This window comes from Mesoplodon bidens, assembly GCF_964165515.1.
Source record: "Mesoplodon bidens genome assembly, chromosome: 1".
Lineage (NCBI taxonomy): Eukaryota > Metazoa > Chordata > Mammalia > Artiodactyla > Ziphiidae > Mesoplodon > Mesoplodon bidens.
This window is the reverse complement of record NC_138176.1, coordinates 18,806,900-18,831,845: the sequence shown is the minus strand read 5'-3', so window position 1 is coordinate 18,831,845 and position 24,946 is coordinate 18,806,900. Positions and strand designations below refer to the sequence as shown.

The following is a 24,946-nucleotide window of genomic DNA, read 5'->3' as shown; positions in this document are numbered from 1 at the left end:
AAACTATACCAAAGAACATCTCGATTAAATTGCTTACAACCAGTGATACAGTGAAAAATCTTAAAAACAGAGGAAAAAAGACACATTACAGTGCAGAGGAACAAAGATAAGAATATCAGGAGACTTCTCATCAGAAATATGCAAATGAGAAGATAGTGAAGCAGCATCTTTAAAGTACTCAAAAAGAAATCTGTCAGTTTAGGATTCTTTCCCCAAACATGTATTTCAAACACAAGACAAAATAAAGACATATCTGACACACAAAAGCTGAAAGAATTCACCACCAGCAGACACTACAAGAAATGTTAAAAGAAACTCCTTCAGGTAGAATGAAAATACAGCCAGATGGAAATTTGAATCTACATAAAGGAATTAAGAGCTCAAGAAATCATAAATCTATAGGTAAATAATTTTTTCCCTTTTAAAACTCTTTTAAAAGATAATAGCTTAATGCAAAAATAAAAACAATATTTTGGGGGGGTTATAATATATGTAGAAATAAAATGTATGATGACAGTACAACATCCAGAAAGGGGGAAGTATCTGTTGTTGTAATATTCTGATACTAAGCATAACGTGGTGTAATATACTTGAAGGTAAACTGTGATAAGTTGAAGATGTATACTCCAACTCTTAAAACTGCCATAAAAGTAAAACAAAGAGTTGTAGCTAATACATCAACAAAGAAAATAAAGCAGAATCATTAAAAAAAAAAAAGTCACTCGAATCCAAAAGAAGGCAGTACATGAGGAGAAAGGAAAGAAAAATGGATTGATAAAGAATAAACACATAGCAAGATGGTAGATTTAAATTCATGCATATAAGTAATCACCCCAGTTAAAAGGCAAAGATTGTCAGACTGGAGAAAAAAGCAAGAACGAACTGTATGCCGTCTATAAAAAGAAAAAAAGAATCACTTTAAATATAAAGACATAAGTTAAACAATTGAAAAACAATGTACCATGCTAATGATAATCAGAAGAAATATGGGTGGTTATATTATTATCATACAAAGTAGATTTCAATACAAAGAATATTACCAGAAATAAAGAGGATCATTTCATAATGATAAAGGAGTCAATCCATCAAGGGGAAAAAAAATTCTAAATATTTATGCATCTAGTACAAAGCTTCCAAATATATGAATCAAAAACTGACAGATTTTCAAGGAGAAATAGAAAAATCCATGATTATAAACAGCAATTTCAGCCCCTCTCTTTCCATAACTGAGCAAGTAGGCAGAAAATCAGTAAAGATATAAAAGGCTCGTACAATATTATCAACCAACTTGGCCTAAGTGACATACATAGAACACTACACCCATGAATACAGAACGTGTCTTGGTAAAACTTGACATAAAACAAGTCTCAATAGATTTATAAAGATTCAAATCACATAAAACATACTCTGACCACAATGGAAATTAGAAATCATTAACTTAGAGGTATCTGGAAAATCCCCAAATATTTGGAAACTAACATGCTTCTAAAGAACAAAAACAAACAGAAAAACACCCCACCGTTTAAAGAATAAATAAATAAGAATGAAAATTAGTATTTTGAACTGAATGATGGTGAAAACACCCCTTATAAAGGCTGGGACTCAACACCTTGAAATACCACCCTGAGATCAGTGATTTGAGTTGAGACCTGTCTTCTTTTCTAATATAAATATATTAGAGCTATAAACTTCTCACTAAGTTTTGCTTCAGCTACATCTGTCAAATTGTGACATGTGCTTTTTTTTCCTCTGCAAGAATATTATGAGGAACAGTGTCAACTGACTTGCCAAAATCCAATGATAAAATATCTATGACATGCCCTGATCTCCAATACAACAATTACTCCATCAAAAACTTTTAAAGGATATAAAGTTTGGCTTGACTTACTCTTACTGAATCTATGCTGTTCTCATCATCCACTTTCCTCTAGCTTTGTTTTCTTCATTCATTTATTTAATAAATATGTATAGAACACCTACTGCCTGCCAGGCAGCATAGGATAAGATAGCCTAGGAGACTTACACAACTGTTTGATAATTGTGTCCCAAAAGATTCAAAAATCAGCATCAAGTTCAGTAGCTTGTGGCTTCTACAACTCAGTTGACTTGGGGCAGGCAATGAGACCTGTCTGTCCAATATCCATTCCTTGTGGGTTCCTGGCTATTAGAAGCCTGATTTTATTCAGAGTGATCTCTTGCCCAACCCCGAGAAAAGAGTGAATCAAAGTATCGGAGTTAGTTATGATAATCTTGTTCTCTAATATTCTAAACTGTCCCCTGCAGCCAAGATGGTCTTATGACCCAGTTCTGGGCAATGACACCTAAGAGAAAATCAAACTTGAGGATTTCTGGAGAAGTGTTTCTTTCCTAGTAAAAGGGAACAGATACAGCTGGCACTGCTTCTTTTTCACTTCCTTTCCCCATTTGCTCTGTAATTTAATGTCCAAACCCCACATTACCAATCACACACCTCTGGATTTTATGCCACTGAAATCTTTTTTTTCTGTTACTCACAGACAAATTGCATTCCTGACTCATATTTAATATTTAAGCACAGTTATTCCGGCTGCTAGAATAACTCAAACATATGGGAGAAAAAGAGCATTGAGAAATAGTCCCTGCCAGCATATCACACTGGGGGATGGCAATGGACGTGACCTTGGAGCTTGCCATTTAGAACGTACCTTAGGCCAGAAGAGAATGGAATCCCCTCGGACTCACATTTACCACATGTGTGACAGAACAGGTACTTCAATTTGACTGAAAACTGCTTCATAGTAGATTAAGCCAAAAACTTCAAATAAGCCAAGCAGGAGGCAGTCATGCTTCTGGGAGAGCTGGCTTGGCATCTTCTACTGTGTGGGCTGCATGACAAAGCCGATCCACCCACCCCAGGAAGCAAGGCCAGTGGGAACTATGTAGGGTTCCAGGCTTTCAGCCACAAGCAGGGCCTCAGGGCAGGGCACCAGCTCTAGGGTTGGAAGCAGGGCACTGAATCAGTAACTGCTAGAGCAGTAATTAAGAAATTAGCTTCCAAGTCAATTTCTTTGTTTACAACTGTTAGCTTATTCTTAAAAAGAAAGTTATTTTTCCTTCTCCCAGGGGTGTAGCCAGGCTCTGTGGTTTAAGTCCTGAGGTTCTGTTGAAAGAGGCTAAGTCATTGCCATTAGCAGCCTTTTTGTTACTGAAAGACAAAAAATGAGAAACTATTGACGGTCGTTGGTCACCAGAGGAGACAAAACCTGAACAGGCCTTCGCTTTCTCTGTGGAATCAAGCTGAATTGTGTGACAGGGAGAGGTTGTCTGAGGCGGTAGAGGCCAGGAAGGCCCAGGTGCTGAGAAGGGGCTCAGGATGGAGGACTCTGCTTATGGATCTGATTGGAGACGGCTCCAAGGTAGGCCCTAGAGGTGGCAGATCTTCAGAAGGAGGGTGAAAGTGGAAGCACTATGGAGAGAATAGAGAGTCTTGGGAGCCTCGGTGAAGGTCCCAGTGGCTGAGCATGTTGGGAAAACAGAGCTCCACGCACCGTGCAGGGTGTAGGCAGGGAACAGTGGTGAAGAGGGCCAGCCTGAACAGAGCCAGGGCCTCTGGCTCACAACGCATGTGCCAGGGAAAGGGAGAGGAGGGGAGTCCCAACACTGATCACCATCGGACTTCTAGCGACCCTTGACACGAGCAGTTTGGAGACAGATTAATTCAACATCAATTCATGCATAACACATTGACTGAGAGCCCACTTTGTGCCAAGCATCTTTTTCAGACACCGAGGATACACAGATGAGGCTGTCACACATAGATCCTGCCCTCGTGGAATTAATAGTCTAACGGCCTATGGAATGTTGGGAGGGAGACAGTCGGGAGAGCAATAAACAAGCCAACAAACAAAATCATGACACGTTTTGGAAACAGCAATGAAGATCCAACAGCATCTGTCACAGAGAATAACAGAGGTGACCAACATTAGATCAGGAGATGGGAAGGGCCTCTCTAAGGAAGGAGCAGCTACCTTGAGGCTGGGGTGTGAGAAGGATGTGAAAGGAGACCAGGAAAGATCTTTCCAAAAAGAGGGAACTACACCTGCCAAAGCCCTGAAGGAGGACAGAGCTTGGCAGACAGAAGTGAACAAAGGCCAGTGCAGGCTGGAGGGAGTGAAGGGGATGTGGCAGAGGGAGGGGTTGGGAAGACAGAAGGGGCCGGATAGAGCAGGGCTTGTTAACCCGTAGGAAGAAGTTTGAAAAATTAGAAATAAAAGGGTGACATGTCATACATGTCGTGGCAGAATCCACATGCCCTTTACCTTATAAAGATTAGATAGACAAGAATGCATCAAAACAAACCCAGGTCTGTGGACGTGGACAGCCCAGAAGGAGGAGAAATGGGCATTGATTCAGGAGCTATGATGTAGGCAGGGACCTACCTGCTGCAAACTGGCCTCAGAGAACCTAGGCAAGAAGTAAGTACATTTTTTAAGCTACCACATATTGGGCACTTACTATGTGCCAGGCACTGTTCTAGTACTTCATAGGCATTATCTCAAGCAATCCTTTGTATCAGGCATGGTGCTGTGTGAAAAATAGCCTGTACCAGACAGCCGCTAGTGGACTTTAATACAGAATTCTACTTAGAAAGGTCTTAGAAGAACTGAAAGGACAAAAGGGGATAGTGAGGCAGCCTAGAGATCAGCAACAATGGAAGATCACTACCCTCCCTAGGGCTGGAGTGACAAAGCCAGGTGCTAACAGAGCCACTAGGCAACAGCTGGGACCAAGGAGAGAGGGGCTGCTTAGGGGAAGCCGAAATCACAGAGCTGCCACCACTGGAGATGCCCCCTGAGAAAGAGGGGGATACCCTCCCTGGCTTTTACCTCTTTCTGGCTTCGTCTGCCAGCCCTCCTACTGGCTGAAGCAAACTGCAGGGGAATCTAAGGAATGAATTTGCAGGGGGCTACCTCCACCACCCACCCAGCCCCTCCCCAGACATACAGTAGAGCAGAGAAGGATGGGGATTGGACCTGAGAGCAAATAGGCAAATAAGGTACCCAACCTCCCAGCAGCCCCATGAGCTAGGAACTATTACTACCCTGATTTTCCATATGGGAAAACTGAGGCACAGGGAGAGGTTAGGTGAATTTGGTATGTGGAAGAACCCTGATTTGAATTCAGATCCATCTGATTCTAGAGCCCAAACATGTAACTGATAGCGTTACTCAGCCAGCATAAGTGAGAGCCTGGGAGTTAGGACTGGGCCACCAGATCCCAGGTCTGAAAAGCTTATCTTTATGTTAAACCCCACTCCATGAAGGAGCTGAGGGCAGTGATACTAAGAGGTGGTTGGCTTAAAAACTGAGCTGCTGCTAGTTGGGACATCAGTGGACTAACCCTGAGTCCTTCCAGCAGAATGTCTGAGAGTTGTGACAGGGCTTTGGAGCCCGACAACCTGGGCTCCAATCATGGTCTGCCATCTACCAGCTGTGTGACCCTGAGAAAGTTACTTAACCTCTCTGAGCCCCAAAATACTCTCATTTTAAAAGTGGATTTGCTAATGTTCACTCACTGGGTTATTTTAAGGTAAAATGGAATAATGTATACAGATAATTAGCATATTGCCTGCCACATGGTGAGATTTACTAGATAGTAGCTATTATAATGATTGTTGTTAGTCTCCTCTTGCATAGACTCTGAAGACAAAAGAGAGGTCCTATTCCTTTGAGCTTAAATCCTAGTGAATAATTTGTCCTAAAATCTTTGGAACTCATATCAACCATTAAGCTTACTTTGTTCTGGGAAGAATGTCTCTGTATCAGTCAGGATGGGCTAGGTTATGATTCAGTAACAAATGTCTCAGAGTCTTGAGACAACAAAGTTTATTTGCCTATGCTACATGGAAACTGCAGGTTATTACAGGGGCTCTGCTTATAAGGTCACTAAGGGAGGCTCCATCTTGACACTTGCTTCCTTGATTGCTGAGGCTGGGACCAAAGAGTATAGTGAACCATGCACTGGCTCTTAATCCACACATCACTTCTGTTCCCATTTCATTAGCTAAAGCATCATATAAAGCAAGAGAGGGCTTCCCTGGTGGCACAGTGGTTGAGAGTCCGCCTGCTGATGCAGGGGACACGGGTTCGTGCCCCAGCCCGGGAAGATCCCACATGCTGCAGAGCGGCTGGGCCCGTGAGCCATGGCCGCTGAGCCTGCGCGTCCGGAGCCTGTGCTCCACAACGGGAGAGGCCACAACAGTGAGAGGCCCGTGTACCGCAAAAAAAAAAATTAGCTTAAAGCAAGAGAGTGAAGCAAGAGGTGGTGTAATCCCACCATGTGCCCAAAACAAGGTAACTAAACATTTATGAACAACCCTAATGACTATCAGAACAACCTCAGTGAAACTTCTGGTTGGGCTGGATAAAGCGAAGGCCCCAATCTGGAATGAAGGGATTCAGGAGCCTCTAACAGGCCAGACTACCGTATATGACATCACAAAAGTGTCCTTGTTGTGCCTAGAATTGCATCTCCGAAGACATTGTCTTTTAGGGAAAACTTTTCTTCCTAAATATTGCTTAAGACCACTTCTCTGAAAACCGCTGTTGGTTCTTGGAACATACGATCCAACATGGTTTGTGGAGCTGAGATGCTGACTGTAAACAAAGCATCTTGTCTTCTGGGAGAGGGATCCTAATGTAGGCTAGATTCTTCATGCCCAGACTTACCCGGGACCTTTCTTCCACTGTTGTATAACCTGATGTCAGATTATTGCGTACTGATGGCTTGTGGAGCAAGTTCAAGCTCTGGGTGTAAGCCTTTCCTCAGCTTTCACAACCCCATGTCCTGCTGGATTTCTTTCTAGCTACCTGAATGTTCTTTCTTGGCATCTTTTGCTGGTTCAAAGCCCTCCTTCACTCTCATTCCACACTCTGTCCTTAGCAGACCAGGAACCTAGGAGTCATTCTTAACTGCTTCCCACATCCAATCGAATACTAACTTCTCGCAATTTTACCTTCTAGATAGCTTTAAACTCATCATCTTTTTATCTTCCTCTCTCCTTGAACTGTCTTATTCCAGGCCACGACCATCTTCCCTGGGCGGCACAACAGCTTACTACCTGGACTCCTCATGTCTGCTTTCTACCCACCACCCTCCCAAACACCCCACATATCAGCCAGGATGAACATTTGAAAGTACAACACGGATGATGTCAAACACCCCCATTTCTCTGCCTGATCCCCACTCCAACTGATTAAAATCTTTTCAATTATTCCTTATAGTTTTTAGAACTGCCAATGCCTGGCACATTCCACATGAGGGTGGTTAATCTCACCACCCTCATCTCCTCCCACTTGCCCTCTTTTTCTCCAACTTCAGTCCCCAAGAAAAACAGGCTTTACTCTTCCACTGCACAAACTGCTTTCTCTGCCAGCAGAGAGAGCACAACCCTTTTTTCTCTCAACTCATGCTTCCTAACGTAGCTCAGATCTCACCTCCTCATGAAAAACTTTTTGACCCTCAGACTAAGGCAGGCCCCGTATCATATGCTTCTTCCCCAAGGGACTTATCACAATTATAATTGAATATTAATTAATTGTAGAATTAGTCATTTAAGATCTGCCTCTCCCTCTTGAATGTCCATCTTGATTTCTCCCATTCCTTTCCTTTGTATTCCTAGCACCTAACAGTACCTTGTACAATACAGATTCTTAAGATCTATTTGTCAAATGTCTAAATACAACATGGTTAATTAACTGTTAACAAAGGAAGGTGTGAATGGCTATGACAACTGTCAAGAGTCCTGGACAAGGGTAGCTCTAGGAACAGAAGTATTCAAGGAGAGATATATGAACCTAGAGTTTTGGGGGCTCAGGACTCACGGGTCTTGGGGAAGGCATGTATCCAAGCTTGACAGGGAGATAGGAAGCAGATTTCCCATTCCTCTCCCACCCCAACTTCCTGAGCCAGAGTAGAGGGAAGAACATAATACAAGGGAGAACAGGGGCCCAACTCTGCAGTGGTAACCAGCAACACAGTGGGAGGTGGTCCACAATGGATAAGAGCCCCACAATTAAGAACAAGGCAAAGCACACTAGTGCCCAATACACTTGAAGGAAGGAATTTGAAAATACTTGAAAGGGAAAGCTAGACACGGCTGGAGACAAACTTATTTTTATTTTTTCTTCCCTCAGAATCAGTCTTTGTCAAAAAAGAAAAAAATTTTCATGAAGGGGACAAGGAGAAACAGGACTACTCTGCATTTGTTCTTTTTCTAATGAGTTCAAAGTAAGCTAGAAACTTACTTATTAAGTCTAATTGAAAGGAAGATCAATTGAAGTTCAACTGAGGCTCATTTTTAGAATACTTTTAAATAAATTTACTTTCATTACCTTTGGGGACATAGAAGCTCTAAGATTTTCTTTTGGAAAATTATTCTCCTGGGTATTCCAAACATACTCCTTAAAACTGTCTCTGGCTTTTAACTTAAAGATTTCCCAAAAGAAAATTTTTCCAAAGTAAAGAGTGTTATCAACCCAGTATCCAATTATCTAAATTGCCTGATATAAAGTGAAACCTGAATAAGCATGATGCAGCTGACTGCGGTTTTAACCAGATATTTTCTGATGGTCATCATCGTATTATTCCTTAAAATATTTGAAATTTATTACAAGGATGACCTCCACATGAAGGTAAGATATTAGAAAACAGGCTTTCCATAATTGAGGGTCACAGGGTGCAATCCTCTCTCCCAGCCCCTCTTTGTTATTCCGCTGTCTTGGGAGGGGATTAAGTCTGACCCTTCACTCAGTTAGGATGACTTACACCTCACCTGTTCCTGCTGCATATCCAATTCTGCTTAGGAGATGGCACAACATTTTCCCCTTTATCAAATTATTTTACGGTTACTTTTTCCAGAGGCTTTCTGTTCTGGTCCAGGGTTCCTACTTCACCTCTATCTGTAAATTTAGCCCACATACATGAATTGTAGAATTCCTAGTAACCACTATAGGCTACGGGTGGGATTACACAAACCTTAATATCCACAATGTTGGTTTTTCTATAGATTATTTATAAGTGAGTTTCTTAGAGAATAGTCTGTCTAAATTTCTAGTCCACCTGCTCATTAACTGTTGATGATATTGGGTTGTCCAAAAAGTGCCTTCGGTTTTTAAGTAAAAATAAAAGACACATTTTTCATTTTCACCAAGAACCTTATTGAACAACATATTCACCCTTTTGTTCCACTACCTTCTGCCACTTTTCAGGCAACTTCATAATTCCACCTTCCCAAAATTTTTTTATCTTTTTTGAGCAAAGAACTGTTCCAGGTACATTTCACAGTCTTCCAGGGAATGGAATTTTTTTCCGTGAAGAAAATTTGGTAAAGACTGAAATAAATGGAAATCCAAAGGTACAATGTCTGGTGAATACGGCGGATGAATCAGAACTTCCCAGGCAAGCTGTAACAGCTTTTGCCTGGTCATCAAAGAAAAATGCGGTCTTGCATTATCCTGATGGAAGATCACGCGTTTTCTGTTGACTAATTCTGGACGCTTTTTGTCGAGTGCCACTTTCAGTTGGTCTAGTTGGGAGCAGTACTTGCTGGAATTAATCGTTTGCTTTTCCGGAAGGAGCTCATAATAGAGGACTCCCTTCCAATCCCACCATATACACAACATCACCATCTGTGGATGAAGACCAGCCTTTGGTATGGTTGTTGGTGGTTCATTTCGCTTGCCCCACAATCTCTTCTGTTTCACATTATTGTACAGTATCCACTTTTCATTGCCTGTCACAATTTGTTTTTTTGTTTGTTTGGTTGGTTTAACATCTTTATTGGAGTAGAAATGCTTTACAGTGGTGTGTTAGTTTCTGCTGAATCACAAAGTGAATCAGCTATAACACACGGAAAGGTCAGGGAATGGACAGCAATGTATTTGGAGATACTTGAGCTGAGACCTCAGCCATCTCATCCTTGGATTGTTTGTTTTTAATGCTTTACAGAGAAGCATATATTTTTTATTAACAGTGCAGCAATATCTATAATAACTGAGAGGATCTGCCAAAAGAATAAAGCCTCCTACCCACCCACCCACCCCAAAACAAAACTCTTAAAACAAATTGTGTGGATGGACCTAGAGTCTGTCATACAAAGTGAAGTAAGTCAGAAAGAGAAAAACAAATAACGTATGCTAACACATATATATGGAATCTAAAAAACAACAAACAAAAGAATGGTTCTGAAGAACCTAGGGTCAGGACAGGAATAAAGATGCAGACGTAGAGAATGGACTTGAGGACATGGGGAGGGGGAAGGGTAAGCTGGGACAAAGTGAGAGAGTGGCATGGACATATATACACTACCAAATGGAAAATAGATAGCTAGTGGGAAGCAGCCGCATAGCACAAGGAGATCAGCTGGGTGCTTTGTGTCCACCTAGAGGGGTGGGATAGGGAGGGTGGGAGGGAGATGCAAGAGGGAGGAGATATGGGGATATATGTATATGTATAGCTGATTCACTTTGTTATAAAGCAGAAAGTAACACACCATTGTAAAGCAATTATACTCCAATAAAGATGTTAAAAACATAATAGTTACAATAATAAAATTATCTACTTGGTCAATTACCTCACTTTATAAACCACAGTGACTCTTAGCCAAATTCAAATTAAGCAGAGTAGTCAGCTGGCTCTCCTCTGCATGTGACATGCAATCTGTTCTTATTCACAAAACCAAAGGTGGCACAAATAGGAATCCTGTTATTAATCAGGCATGTGCTTCACGGTTTTACAACACGGCTGCCATTCAGACACATCCAAAATGATAATTATTCTGAGCCATTAATTACAGCTGGGCAAACTATATTATGCAGACCTGTGAAGGGTCTTGGAATGTTGAGTATAAAACTCAATCTATGGTTTTAATCTGTGTGTGCCCTATTTTCCTCATCTGCAAAACAAGTCTAATAATAGTACATACTTTATAGGGTTAATGTGAGGCTAAAGAGTTAAAATATATAAGGCTCTAGGACAGTGCCTGGCGCATAGTGGGAACTATATAATGTTTGCAGTCATGATAAGAATCCCCAGGAGAATGTGTAGTCCTCTAAAAGGAAGGCTGCATTTGACCCAACAACCATCAATCCCCCTTGCTTTCACAGGTCATAAGTGATAAATGTGGTCTTTGAGAATCACAGGCTTGCCCAGCTCCAACTCAACAAATGTTCCTTTTTCAGTTAGAAAATTTCTAGAATTTTCCTTTGATAACCATGTTATAGATTGAGTCAGTAAAGTCTTTAAGAGTGTAATGAAACTCTAGACTTCCTCCTGATTAAAAAAAAAATGTACATGTAAAAGTTTGCATTCCATTTCAGGGGGCTCATAACCACCACCACCACCCCCCGCCATGATCATTCATGGACCCCAGATTAAGAATCAGTGTTTGAAAGCATGGCTTGGAAGAGAGCCACCTTTGGATCTTGTTCTTTTAAGGATGTCTGAAACAAAATGAGACAGAAACACATACTTGCACATTGTAAAGGAAGTATTAACTACTGTTAGCCAAGGGGGTTGATAAATAAGGGGTTCTGGTGAGGATAAAGGTGATGAAAGACGAGGAGAATGAAGAGGAGAACACGAGGGGGAGGAGGAGTCACCCCAAATGGATCAAAGTTGATAAACTAAATGTACACTTTTACCTTTAAGTGAGCCAAGTATGCACACTGCTTGGAACTGGAACGTACTGTATGGCTGTAATTATTGGCAACTCTGGAGGCAGTTTATCTGATTGTATCAAAGCTTTCTTTTAAACCTCAAACAGGTAAAATATTATCACTGGGGCTCTTCACCCCTGTTCAATGACTGAGATACAAAAGAAATGCTAATTATGAGAATTGAGCTGTGAATTTTGAGTGACCCTAGGGACAAAATGATTATCTGGTTGTCTTAAGTTGCGGGAAATTTATTAGGGGGTTTTAAGATTACATTAACTGATTTTTACCTTAAGTGCTCCACCTGGAGAAGCATTAAAGTCTCCTGATAAGGAATGATTTCAAAGAGGTAATGGCATTGGCCAGAAGACTTTTTTTTTTTGGTGAGTCAAAAAAAGTTTGGGGTAGTGTAAGGAGAAAGCCCAGGTGAGGTGGATGTGTCCTGCTGGGGCCATGTGATGGGCTTGGCACTTCGACTGGGGCTCACTAGAGCCCCTACTCATCTCCTATTTCTGACAGTGATGAATGCCAGAGACCAAAGAGGAAGAATAATATATTTACAACAAAGGTCATAGAATGAGTCCAAGGACCCAGTTACATTTCTGCCCCATTATGATCTTAGATGGAATCCCTGCCTCTAAAAGCCGAACATCTTCTCAGGATCTGTGAGCGGTGACATGCTTTTACCCGTGCTGACCTCTGTCCCCTTGTCTTCTACCATCTCCCCTACCCCAAAACCTCCACTTTGTCCCAGTCCCCGAGGCCATCTCTTTGTTCTTGGACCATCTCAAGCTCACCCCTGGCTCAGGGCTTCTGTATTTATTGTCCTCTCTGCCGGGAACATTCCTTCTCTAGATATTTGCATGGCTGACTCATTCTCATGTTTCAGTCTGAGCTCAGTGAGCAACTTTCTGTCCCCTGCTTTGGCACTTTCCTTCGTACTGTCCTATTTTATTTATAGCACTTATCACTGTCTGAAAGTAATCTCTTGATTCATTTTCTTCATATTGTCAGTCTTCCCCGTTAGACTGTGAGCTCCATGAGAGCGGGGATCGTCTATGTCTTGATCACTGCTGCAGCCCCCCAGGCTTAGCAGAGAGAAAGCACTAGAAATACATTTGGTGGGTAAAGGAATGAATGATCATCATAATAGCTACATTTATTGAGCTTTTCCTCTGTACCAGGCACAGGGCCGCAAATACTCTCTCACTGAATTCTCACAGCAACCCTCCAAGGTAGGTATTTCTTATCCCACGGTACATATTAGGTTTCAGAGAGTTTATGTGGATTTTCCAATGTCAAAGCAAGCAAGTAACTAAGACCTGATTTGAACCGAGGTATGTTTAACTCCCACGTTACACTCTAAGTCAGGAGTCAGCACGCTCTTTTCCATAAAGGGCCAGATAGTAAATATTTCAGGATTTATGAGCCATATGGTCTCCGTTGCAACTCCTCACCTCCGTTGCAGAAAGCAACCACGACTATACATATACAAAGGGGCGTGGCAGTGTGCCAGTGCAACTCTATTTACAAGCAGTGGGCAGGATTTGGCCCAGGGGCCATAATTTGCAGATCTCTCCTTTAAATCATCATTCTATCTGTGCTTTGCTAGAAAGAGGTTAAACAAAAGAGGAGGGAAGTAAAAGAAAAGTATTAAAATGCGTGCCCTTCAAATAAGAAAGACAGCAGGTAGATAAACTAAGTTTAAAAAGGCAAAATAGGTGATGGAGTTCTGGTAAGAGTTATGATTCTACTTCTTCAACTTCTCAACTAACTTATAACCATCGCTGAGACCGCAGGAGAGTTTGACGCAAATACGGTATTCTGTTTGAACCAAGTTTCCATTCATATTGTAGTTATCCGTGATTTCACCTGCCAACACCCTAATAGACCACACATACCCTCCATCCCAAGCAGGCCCAGGATAGGCAAGATGGAAGGATAAAGTATCCCGAGGCACTGTGACTATTAAAACTCTTCCTCTCTCAACCACTGAGCCTGAAAACTTCAGTCTTTTCTTCTCAAGCAAAGGTATGAGTTTGTTGGCAAGAGGTGAAAGACAAGATATGAATCACAGGTCAGAGCCAGTGCAGAGAATCTCCCGCAGCCTCACTGAGAAGGTGAACATATTGGTGCCCAGGTGTTTAATCAGAGTGGCTCTCGAAACTGAATATCAGCATTAACGCAAAAGACCAACTCACCAGTCCCTTGAGCCTGGGCTGCAGGGTAAGGGCTGAACTTTGGGAAGATGGGAGGTAGGGACAAAGGTGGTTTCTATAGCGCTTGGCTATGCTGGAGCCTTGGGGGCAAGGCCTACGCCCTGCCCTGTTTTTCTCTCAGGCAGCCCTAGGGCATTAGAAACACTGTAGACAAAATACTCATTTCTCTCTTACCCTGAAGAAAGTGTCCCTCTGGAAACAGCACGTGGCTCTCAAACCAAGAGGTGCATTTTCCTCAATCTGTATGCAATTTTCTAAACATGGGCTTTAAATGTTTGAATAGTGACAAAGATTCAAACCTTAGTCAGGCTCCTGAAACTTTTCCGAGGCCCATGTGTGTGCTTTCTTGTAAAATCCAGTTTTTGAAAGAACGCTGCTAAGTCAGTTTCACCAGAGCCCCGGTCTTTGATATCTGATTGGGTTCATTATCCTCTGCCATCCCCCAGGTGATATCTGACACCCGAGACTTCAGCAAAGAATCCTGTTGGGTCAGTTTACCCAGAATCCCCCTCACCCATGATGTTTCTTCTTGGTAATTTTCCACCCACTGACCCCCAACCTGCCCTTTAGCTGTAAATCCTCACTTGCCCAGGCTGTACTTGGAGTTGAGCCCAATCTCTCACCCCCACTGTAAAATCCCATTGCAGTGATCCCTATATTTATCGCACTGGTCCCTATATTTATCTCAGTGGTCCCAAGTAAAGCCTGCCTTGCCATCTTTAACAAGTGTTGTTATTTTTTTCCCCTCTAACACAGGAAGGCAGCCCCAGCATGGTAGAACCAGCATCTAGAGATGCAACATCTGACCCAGCTCTGCATTAACCAGCAATGATGTCCTGGGTACCCCTTGCCACTCGCTTCCTCTTTCTGAGCCTATTTTCTTATCAGTAACACAATGAGTAATTTCATACCTTTTCATCCACCCAGCCGTCCATCTTTTTGTTGTCTGTTTAACATCTACTATATTTATTGTTGTTAATAGCCACTATTTCAGATCATTTATATTATTAATAAAAATTGATTTCTATTGAACACTTAGTATTTACCAGAATTGTGCCATGTGCTTTCCATGTGCTTCATATTTAATTCCTCATGAGGAGGAACCCCTGTGATTGCAGACTCACAGATATGACAGCTAAAGTTCAGGGAGGTGACATAAATTTCCCAAGGTCAATCAGAGAGTAAGTGGCAAAGCTTGGATTTGAGCCTGAACCTTTTTTCTTTCTTTTTTTTTTTTTTCCTGAGAACTACACTGCCTTCATGAGCCCTGTAGCCCCTGGTCAGAGTCTGACCAGAGAGGAAAATGCAGATTCAAACTCCCTTGCCCTAACTTTTTTTTTTTTTTTTTAATATTTATTTATTTATTTTTGGCTGCATTGGGTCTTCACTGCTGCGCATGGGCTTTCTCTAGTTGCGGTCAGCAGGGGCTACTCTTCGTTGTAGTGCACAGGCTTCTCATTGTGGTGGCTTCTCTTGTTGCAGACCACAGGTTCTAGGCACACGGGCTTCAGTAGTTGTGGCATGCGGGCTTCAGTAGTTGTGGCTCGCGGGCTTAGTTGCTCCGTGGCATGTGGGATCTCCGCAGACCAGGGCTCAAACCCAGGTCCCCTGCATTGGTAGGCGGATTCTTAACCACTGCACCACCAGGGAAGTCCCTGCCCTAACTTTTTTTTTTTTTTTTTTTTGCGGTACGCGGACCTCTCACTGTTGTGGCCTCTCCCGTTGCAGAGTACAGGCTCCGGATGTGCAGGCTCAGCAGCCATGGCTCATGGGCCCAGCCGCTCCGCGGCATGTGGGATCCTCCTGGACCGGGGCACGAACCCGCGTCCCCTGCATTGGCAGGCGGACTCTCAACCACTGCGTCACCAGGGAAGTCCCTGCCCTAACTTTTTATTACTATAACATGATGGTTTTCTTTGGGTCAGGCTACAAAATACCAAGATGTTTTGCCCGGAGGAGATAGTGTATGACCTGCCATGGATGTTCAACGCATGGTCTTTGTCCTTGAGACACTTAGAACCCAGGAGAGATGATAAAACCCACAGCCCAATCCATGCCCCAGGAGGAGCAGTGCTGATAACCCACAAAGTGGGAGTTTCCTCATCCTCAATTCCTTATTGTCATTTTTGTGCTCAAGCCAACCTGAAACAGTGGCATCTACAAATCTCTGGTTATTGGAGAATCTTTTTCTTTGCTAGGGAGAGGCAGTCCCTTTAAGGATGGACCAATTCAACAATCTGGTGGTACAAGAGATCTGGGGCTCTCCTCGAAACAAACAGTTGAAGATTTATTGTTGAGATGACATATCAGTGTTGGCTTGACAGGAAGGAGGTTGTGGGCACATGGTGGGATAAGGATAGATTCCCAGAAACAGCAGAGCAAGGCTGGCAAAGTAACTGGTTTGTGCAGATCTGATTCTCTCAGGGTCGGGGGAGAGAAAAGGGAAATGAGTTTAATTACTGAGTGTCTACTATGATCTACATGCTTTTATATACACTGAGCATTAGGTCCTCACAACAATGTATAACGTTGCTGTTTTACAGATGACGCCAGCAAGAATCCAAACAGGAATTCTAGCTCTTCTTTTCACGCTTTACCTCAATGCCTGTGTAGATACCGTCCTACCCTAATTCAGCTTTTCATGAAGTAGATGGCGCTTTCTCAATAGAATATCTGTAAAAAAATATTTAGGCTGTAAAACCTAATACAGTTTACAACACATAGTGGGGGCTCAATAAAATAGGATAAATGAACAACTCCTAATGTGGTTTCTCAAACATAGATATCATCTGATCCAATAGCTCTCAACTGGGGGTGATTTTGCTCCCCAGGGGACATTTGGAAATGTCTGGAGAAATGCTTTGTTGTCACAAAGGGGAGGAGTTTCACTGGTATCCAGTGGGTAGAGGCCAGGATGCTGTTAACCATCCTACAATGCACAGAACAAAGAATTATGACCCATAACGTGCTGAGGTTGAGAAATTCTGATCTAATCCAGCATGTTTCACAAGGAAGCCATGACCCAGAGAGATAAGGAGACTTGCTCCGGTTCATACATCAACAACTGGTTGATGACATCCCCTGGAGTCTTCTACAACGGTTCTTGCCAGACCTCAAGGCTAGCCAGCCAGAAGCCTGCCTGCCATAAGAGGGATGGGTTCAGTGGGAAGGAAAGACTATGTTGGCATAATGGCCCAGGCAAACCAAACACAATTCCACAGGTTCAAAAGGACCAAGACTGTTGCTCTTCAGTCTGGATCATCCCCTGAATAAGCAGCCAAGGGAGGTTCTGGAACTAGGAGACCAAGACTCAGAACACAGAGTGCTCACCTAGAGGCCTTTGCTGCCACCAGCTTCACACACCCCCTCCTTCCTTTCCTTAGGGTTGCAAACCAAACACAAGGATCAAGTCAAAGAAAGAATTTTCTTTTAAAAATTAAATAGGCAAGATAAAAATATTAATGATTGGGTGGTCATATTAGGTCAAGTAGATATTGCCAGAAACTGATTCTCTCTAAAACATATGAGTCCTTTGCATCGTCATTGTCACCACCAATTTTTTGGCCTCTTATGTGCCAAGAGATGTGTTGGGTCCCAGGGGAGAGATGGACAGAAGGAGAAGAGGTGTCCGCTAACATCACGCATAAGTTATATCCTTGACCCCAAGAAGTACTTACTCAGTGCAAACATGAGGGTCTCCTTTGCAACCGCCATCACAGAGCAAAGCCAACATTGCAAAATGGGTAAAACAAAACCCTCCTTACAGCTAAATAGCTAAGCCCAGTATGATTCACTCATTTTAAACAACTTTTAACACAAACACTCAACTTCAGCCCAAGAATCTGGACTTTACCACTGTGTCATCGGGATTTGGTTTACCTGGGGGACATTTTCTTCTATCCATCAAGCTTCATGGGGGACTTCCAATGCCCTAGATCACACCTAGAATGACAGGGTAACCAGATGCAATATGGACTTCACTTAACCAGAGGAGATGCTTTGACCCCGAGGTCCCCTAACCTAAGAAGGCAAACAGAGGGCCCCCAAAAGGCTACCCTGAGCCAGGGTACTGGCATCTTTTCCAGCAGTCTCTAAGCTGCCTCTCAGTGGAAGCTGGAGATCTCAGTTAACACAACTCTGAAGATGGACTTTTATCTTGAAATTTCAATGAAAAATTAAACATCCTGATAACAGTGAGTACTAATGGCTTTTATTTCCATTGCAACTGCTTTCTGAGACAGATAATTCCCCTTTAGATTTTCATGAGTTTGGCCCAGAAATCGGATATTCAAGGCATTAAACATACAGGAGCCTGGGATGCCAAGAAAACAGTAGTGTCTATTTAAGGATTTGGCTGCCACAGGCAGCTAAGTGTCTTGGGGAAGTGAGTGGAATTTGAATATATCAGCTCTGCCACTCTGCTGCAGACAGGAAAATCAGATACTAAGAAAGACACCCCAGGGGCTCCTGCTTGGGTCTGGACATGGGTGCTAATTTCAGGGATGAGCAGCTTGAAGGGCAATGATTCCCAGACCTTGAGCTATCACTTTTTTTTTTTTTTTTTTTTTTTTGCGGTACACGGGCCTCTCACTGTTGTGGCCTCTTCCTGTTGTGGCCTCTCCCGTTGCGGAGCACAGGCTCCGGATGCGCAGGCTCAGCGGCCATGGCTCACAGGCCCAGCCACTCCACGGCATGTGGGATCCTCCCAGACCGGAGCACGAACCCGCGTCCCCTGCATCGGCAGGCGGACTCTCAACCACTGCGCCACCAGGGAAGCCCGAGCTATCACTTTTTTATTCTGCCCAGTCATAATATTAAAATTAAACTCAACAGAAATCGACAATCTACAAACATCATCATTTAATAAGGAAAGAATGTTTTAACAACCCAACAAGCAGGATGGACAGACTCTCAGAACAAGGGGAAGTTTCTCAGATTGAATACCCATAGCCATCTTAAAGACGTGCTACTTTGTCCTTAGTTCTTATGTCACCAGAGACTGGAAAAACCTCATAGACCAGCACCTCTCTGCGGTGTGGAATCTGGGTACTGTGAGTAGCCACTGGAGTTGTGTGGAGAAGAATTAGACTTGAGACCCAGCTTGAATGGAGAAGATATTCCAGGCCAAGGATAGGGAGGGGGAGGGGTAGAAATGGGGGGTCAGGAGTTGCCCTGAGAATAAACCACTGCTCTGTGGAGGCACCCTCTACGCTGTAATGCTACGGGACATTGCTTGTTTAATTATCCGTCTCTTCCACTGTGCTTTAAGTTCCTTGAGAGTAGTGTCTGTACCTTGTTGCCCTGAGTCCCAGAGCTAATTAGATGTGGTAGTGTAGCAAGCGGGCCTTCGAAGGAGCAATGGCAAACACAAGGGACACACAGTGCTGCTTCCAGGACCCACATGATCTGCGGATTGGAAGGCACATTTTCTATTATCTAATCACGCGCGCAGTTCCTGCCTGGTGTAGTGGAAGGGGGCTCTACCTCCATCCTACCTGGCAGGCTCACCCTGAGCATCAGCCCACAAGATAATTAAAGTGTGCCCTAAGGGGAGCTTGATGGGAGCTGGGACTGTTGCTGCCCCAGGAAGTTGCCAGGGGAGCACTGAGCGAAGGCTCAGCCCTGCTGCCTGCGTCTGAGCAGCTGTACGAACAGAAGCAGGGCCGAGGGTGTGGAGCAGCCAGCCTCCTGCCTGCTTGCTGCCTGATCCTCCTGTTTCCCCATCGCCAAGTCTGAGGAGAGTTCTCAGTCCCGAGGTTTGCACTTTCCCCAGGCCCTCGTTCCTCATAATCACTTTCTGGAATTGACTCAAAGAAAACATCACCGACACAGTTACCAGGAGACACCAGGCTCCAGTTCCACAACAAGTACCCCTTCCCTGCAGAGAAAGTCCAGCCCACAGGGAAATGGATGTTGCTTTCTTTCAAGACTCATTTTGGGTGTCTTTTTTTTTTTTTTTTTTTTGAGGCAGTCTGATTTTTGGCAGGATGTTGAAGCACAATAGACAGAGCCAGCCTCAGCTAGACATCCTGCCATCCCCACCGGGCACTGGGTGGAGGCCAAATGCAAAGCTCACCAAGCAAGTGCACTGAGGCAAGGGGAGGACAGGGCGGGGAGAGGACTCAGGAGCCCAGGGGTGATGATGAAGCATTTTCATTAGCCAGCTCAGTGTGACAACCAGAGCCCCACTAAACATCTGAAATGCAGCTCGGCAGGTGGAGAACTGAGCTCCACCTTGGTGGAATTAGCAAGGCTGTGGGGGAGATGAGTGGTGAATGGTGAGAGGGAGTTTCCCATTGCAAGTATCCTGCCATTTTCCTCTTAGGACCTATTGGGGAGAATTTGCTTTGGGATACTATCCGCTATTCAAAGTCTTGTTGGAAAGGGTCTTGTGTAGTGTGCTATTTATGGCATGGCATCTCTGTTCCTTTCTCACCATCCAATCCTCTGTGACTCTCCCACCAAACACAGGATTTTAAATCTTGAATTCAGCTGAAGACAGTTATGTGCCTTGAGGTATCAATCCTACTGCTTGTCTTCCCACCATGACTGCCCCCTTCAGGCATCACTGGCTAAAACACTGATGACCCTGGGAGGTCCTACTAAGCCTTATTGTGGCCAGCAAGCAACAGGTGGGGGCTGGCTAGCAGACAGCTGAAGGCAAGAGTGAGGCCCCAGCTAAGGAAGAGGAGACGGAGGGAGAATTGATATGCCTCTGAGGGTCACGGGGACAGGGTCCCCCACGGGGAAGGTGGGAGAGGATTGAAGATGCTGACGCTGTTCTTTCAGGAGCCTGAGGCTGACCATTTCCTTTCATCACGCTCTGCAGGTTTAGCCTCCCCATCACCTCCCACAACTGGCTTTGTCTGGAAAAAATGCTAACCAGCTCCTTACAAGAGCCGTCACTGAAGCCCCGGCCAGAAGGCTTACAAAAGACACCGTGTACAGTGCAAAAGGAACACGATGCTCCTGGGAGGCTGAGTGGGTGAGGAAGGGGGCAGCCTTGGGCACACTCATGGGCAGCCAGAGAAGATGATGGGCCCACCCCCAAATCCTCAGCTCCCTCTCCTCCCAGCCTGCTTGTGTGTGGAATTTCACCACCAGAGATGACCGCCCCAGGTGGGTTAGTCATCCAGGACGGACGTGTAGGAACCTGGGGGAGAAAGACACAGAGAGCCTCTTATCTGGCCCCTCCCACCCCAGCATCCCTGGGAAGGGGTTAGGGATTTTCATCTGATAGAAACGATCCCAGGGGAGTGAGGATACTGGGCTCCAGCTGGGGAGTAGGAAGGAGGTGCTGGAGAAAAGGGATTCTAGGAGACAGAATCGGCCAATTCTTCCTCCTGCCCTCCCTGAGTTTGGGCCCAGCCTCTCTCCAGCGGTGGAGGCAGCTGGGTAGAAGAGCACTGGACAGGGAGTCAGAAGGCTCCGGTTTGAACTGGCTCTATCCTGCTGTGGGTCAAGGAATCATAAAACACCAGAGAGCAGCGACTCAGTCTTAGGAATCATTCAGTTCTTCAAAGAGGGCTTTCTTGACTAGCTTTCCACCCCCATCCAGATCAGGTCCTTTGTTCTTTTTCTCATCACAGATGGGGATGACCTATTTATTTGTGTGATTTTTTTTACTGCCTATCACCCCCCACCCCATTTACCTGTAACCTCCAGGGGGGCAGGGAGCTTCCTCTGCCTCATTCTCTACTATATCCCAATGCCTCACGCACAGTAGGCACACACCGCTATTTATTGAAAGCAGAATCTCTATTCGCGAAGTAACCCCATGAGAGGAGTATTATACCTATTTTACAGATGAGGAACTTGGGGCTTAGACAATTTAAATAAGTTGAAAAAGCAAACTTCAGCAATGGATCTGAATGACCCTTCCCCCATGCTGCACTACTCTTCTAACCAAGATTAGCAGACTAGGGAGATTCCCTTAACCTGCGGGCCTTGGCTTAGGTTTTTGGGGCTGTGATGTTCTAGAACCAGATGCCCAAGACATCTGGGAGAGAGGAGGAGCAGGAGAGGGATGATCTAGAACAGAGGACAGCTCCGAGCCGGTGTCCCCGGGCAGGTGCCCAGTCTTGCCAAGCCAGGTGCTTGATCAGGGTCCAGGAAGCATAACCTTGTGTACTGCGCTTATCCTCTACCTCTTGATATTTCCCTTAAAATTATGAGGGGGAAGCAGGATTCACTTTGATGAACTTCTCAGACCAATTACTCTGAAGAGTCTCAAGAAATACAAAAGGGCCTCAGTAGAGAAAACTCCTTGGGAATCACAAAGCAGTCAGCAAGAAGAAGGATGTTCCATCCTGTGGAGCAGTTTTGTGAGACCAAGCCTTGATAGCATCCTGCTGCCGCTAACAAAGCAGGGACAATCCAGATACAAACACTCAAGAGTTAAGACAACACAGATGGAAACTTTTGGAGATTAAGACAGCCACCAAGACTAGAGAAAGGAAATGCAGTTGGCATGGCTATCTCTTAACCTAAAATGTACAGGGAAAAATCAGTTTTAAGAATAGCCATTTGGGGCTTCCCTGGTGGCGCAGTGGTTGAGAGTCCACCTGCCGATGCAGGGGACACGGGTTCGTGCCCAGGTCCCACATGCCGCGGTGCGGCTGGGCCCGTGAGCCATGGCCGCTGAGCCTGCGCTCTGCAGTAGGAGAGGCCACAGCAGTGAGAGGCCCGCGTACTGCAAAAAAAAAAAAAAAAAAGAATAGCCATTTACGGTTTCCCTGGTGGTGCAGTGGTTGAGAGTCTGCCTGCCAATGCGGGGGACACGGGTTCGAGCCCTGCTCTGGGAAGATCCCACGTGCCGTGGAGCATCTAGCCCCGTGAGCCACAATTACTGAGCCTGCGCGTCTGGAGCCTGTGCTCCGCAATAGGAGAGACCCGCACACCACGATGAAGAGTGGCCCCCACTTGCCGCAACTAGAGAAAGCCATCGCACAGAAACAAAGACCCAACACAGCCATAAATAATTTTTTTTAAAAGGCAAAATTCCTTAAAAAAAAAAAGAATAGCCATTTAGCATAAAAGTATTCTTTTCCAGTGAATGCCAAAATAAAATCCTTTTTCTTATTTTTGTATCATATCCTCTCCTCAACCACCTCCAGCTAAACCTACCAATTAGAGAGGACGGAATCCATACTTTTCTCCTTTTCACCTTCATTCCAAGTGATTCAGTCCCTGCTGGCACCGCAAGGAGCCCAGCTTCCATCCATAGCAAGGAAGTCCTTTGACGTCAAGCTCTGTCTGCCCACCTCAAGCTCAAAAAACACCACCGAGGTGGGACTATAATGAGGATGAGAATGGACAAGACACAGCAGGTGCAGGTCCCAGACAAAGTGGGAGACAAATTCTCCTAAACAAGGAGCTTGGTCCCACTCTTCCTTCTCTGATGCCAACATCACGAGGGTTGGTACCACCAAGTAGGGTTTTGAGGATCAGGTCTGACAACGTTTCAAGCTGAAGCAACTGGATTTCTCATAAAGTGTGCAGAACCCGCTCAGGACTTTGGGGTTCTGAGCCAGCGGGAAGGATGACAAGGAGACCAAGGGGGCAGCTAGACCTGGGGAAGGATTTCATGGAGGCAAAACGCGCAGACCCGAACGAGACCTCACGATCGCGCTTACACCTCTCTCCAGCTGCAGACAGCTCATTCCTTGGCTGTGCCTTCCTGTAGAATTCCAAGATTCTGAGTTCTCTTTCCTTCCACTTCCTTCCTCCACTTTTTCTGCCTTTCCTGCTTTCCATTGTGCTGCCCCAGCCTTTTCCCCACCCCCACTTCTAACGTCTTGACATCCTAAGAAATTAGACCAACAGCCCCAGAAAAAAAATTTTTTTAATACCTGTATCCTTGACTTTGTGCTGTTTGAGGAATTATTTCCAACCAGTTGATTAGCAAAGCTGATGGAGACTCTGGAGAAAATAGCCCCAGCCTGAGTGTGGGGCTGAATGAAAATCTCTTCGGGGTGCTTGTTTGTGCGGCCGAAGACTGAAGGACTTTGGGTGCTCGGTAGTAACCTCAGAAAAATTCCCCGGGCAGCAGCAACTCTCCCAGCACAGTTTCGAAACACCACAGGAGGAGGAAGCCCTCTTTAATCAAATAATAACCAGTCAGAGATAAGGCCTTCTAGGCCGAGCTCAGCCAGCCAATCACACGCTTCCTCCTGACCGCAAAGGCAAACAGACCCAGGGCTGAGTCTGAGTTTCAGGGCTTATTATAATTTAATGATGCTGCCGCTGGTGTCTTCTTGGCTTTGCCTGGCGGGATTTTCTGACTAGGAAGTGAAGCCCCAAGCTCAGGAACCTCGCTGTCAGTGGAGGCACCTGGCCCAGGGGCTGCAGCTGAGGACCCTGAGTGATCACGTGGCACCCAGCTCCCCGCACAGGCGCTTCCACATCACCAAGAGGACCCTTGCTGCTGCTGGGAGGCAGGCTTGGGTCAGCAGGGGGTGAGCATATTTGACACCAGCTGTGCAACTCACTGACTGTGACCCTGAAGAGGTGGTGGAGACCTCAGTGAATCGCCCTCACATATTGGAGATGCTTCACATGCATTTCCTAGGGGTCCTTGATTAGCAGTGACTTTGAGCTTTTCTTTATTCTTCAGCCTTCCCAATGACCCTCCCCTTCCAATGCTATCAGTGCTCCATTAGGCCACAGAGGTATCATAAAGAGGGTGGGTTCTGGAAGCTTAGCAGGCCTGGGAGTGAATAATGGCCCTCCATCTCTCCAGCCCTGAACACGCCTCTTAGCCCCTTCCTCGTTGCTGCAAGGATTAAATGGAAGAACTCTGCCACGTCCCAGTGAGGGTCTTACGGGCCCCGAGGAGGTGTAAACAAACCCTTAAGAGGTATTGATATATTAGAGGTCAATATCTAAAGGAACATAAGGAGAACCCCTTTGTTAGGTGAATAACACTAAGCATCAGCAGAATCCATTTTAGGGCATTTCATCACCCCCGCCCGTTAGCAGTCATTCCCCCTCCCCATACCCCAACCTCCCCATCAGCCATTCACTCAACAATAG

At 44.8% G+C, this 24,946-nt stretch overlaps 1 protein-coding gene across 2 annotated transcripts in view; it reads right to left on the bottom strand.

The window, feature by feature from the left end:
• The window catches only part of GPAM (glycerol-3-phosphate acyltransferase, mitochondrial), a 70,980-nt gene extending 47,091 nt beyond the window's left edge, over nt 1–23,889 (bottom strand). For both annotated transcript variants that reach the window (XM_081231856.1, XM_081231859.1), the window contains exon 1: nt 23,764–23,889. The gene's annotated coding sequence lies outside the window, so the exon portion shown is untranslated. The remainder of the gene's footprint in view (nt 1–23,763) is intronic.
• Between the last annotated feature and the right edge of the window lie 1,057 nt (nt 23,890–24,946).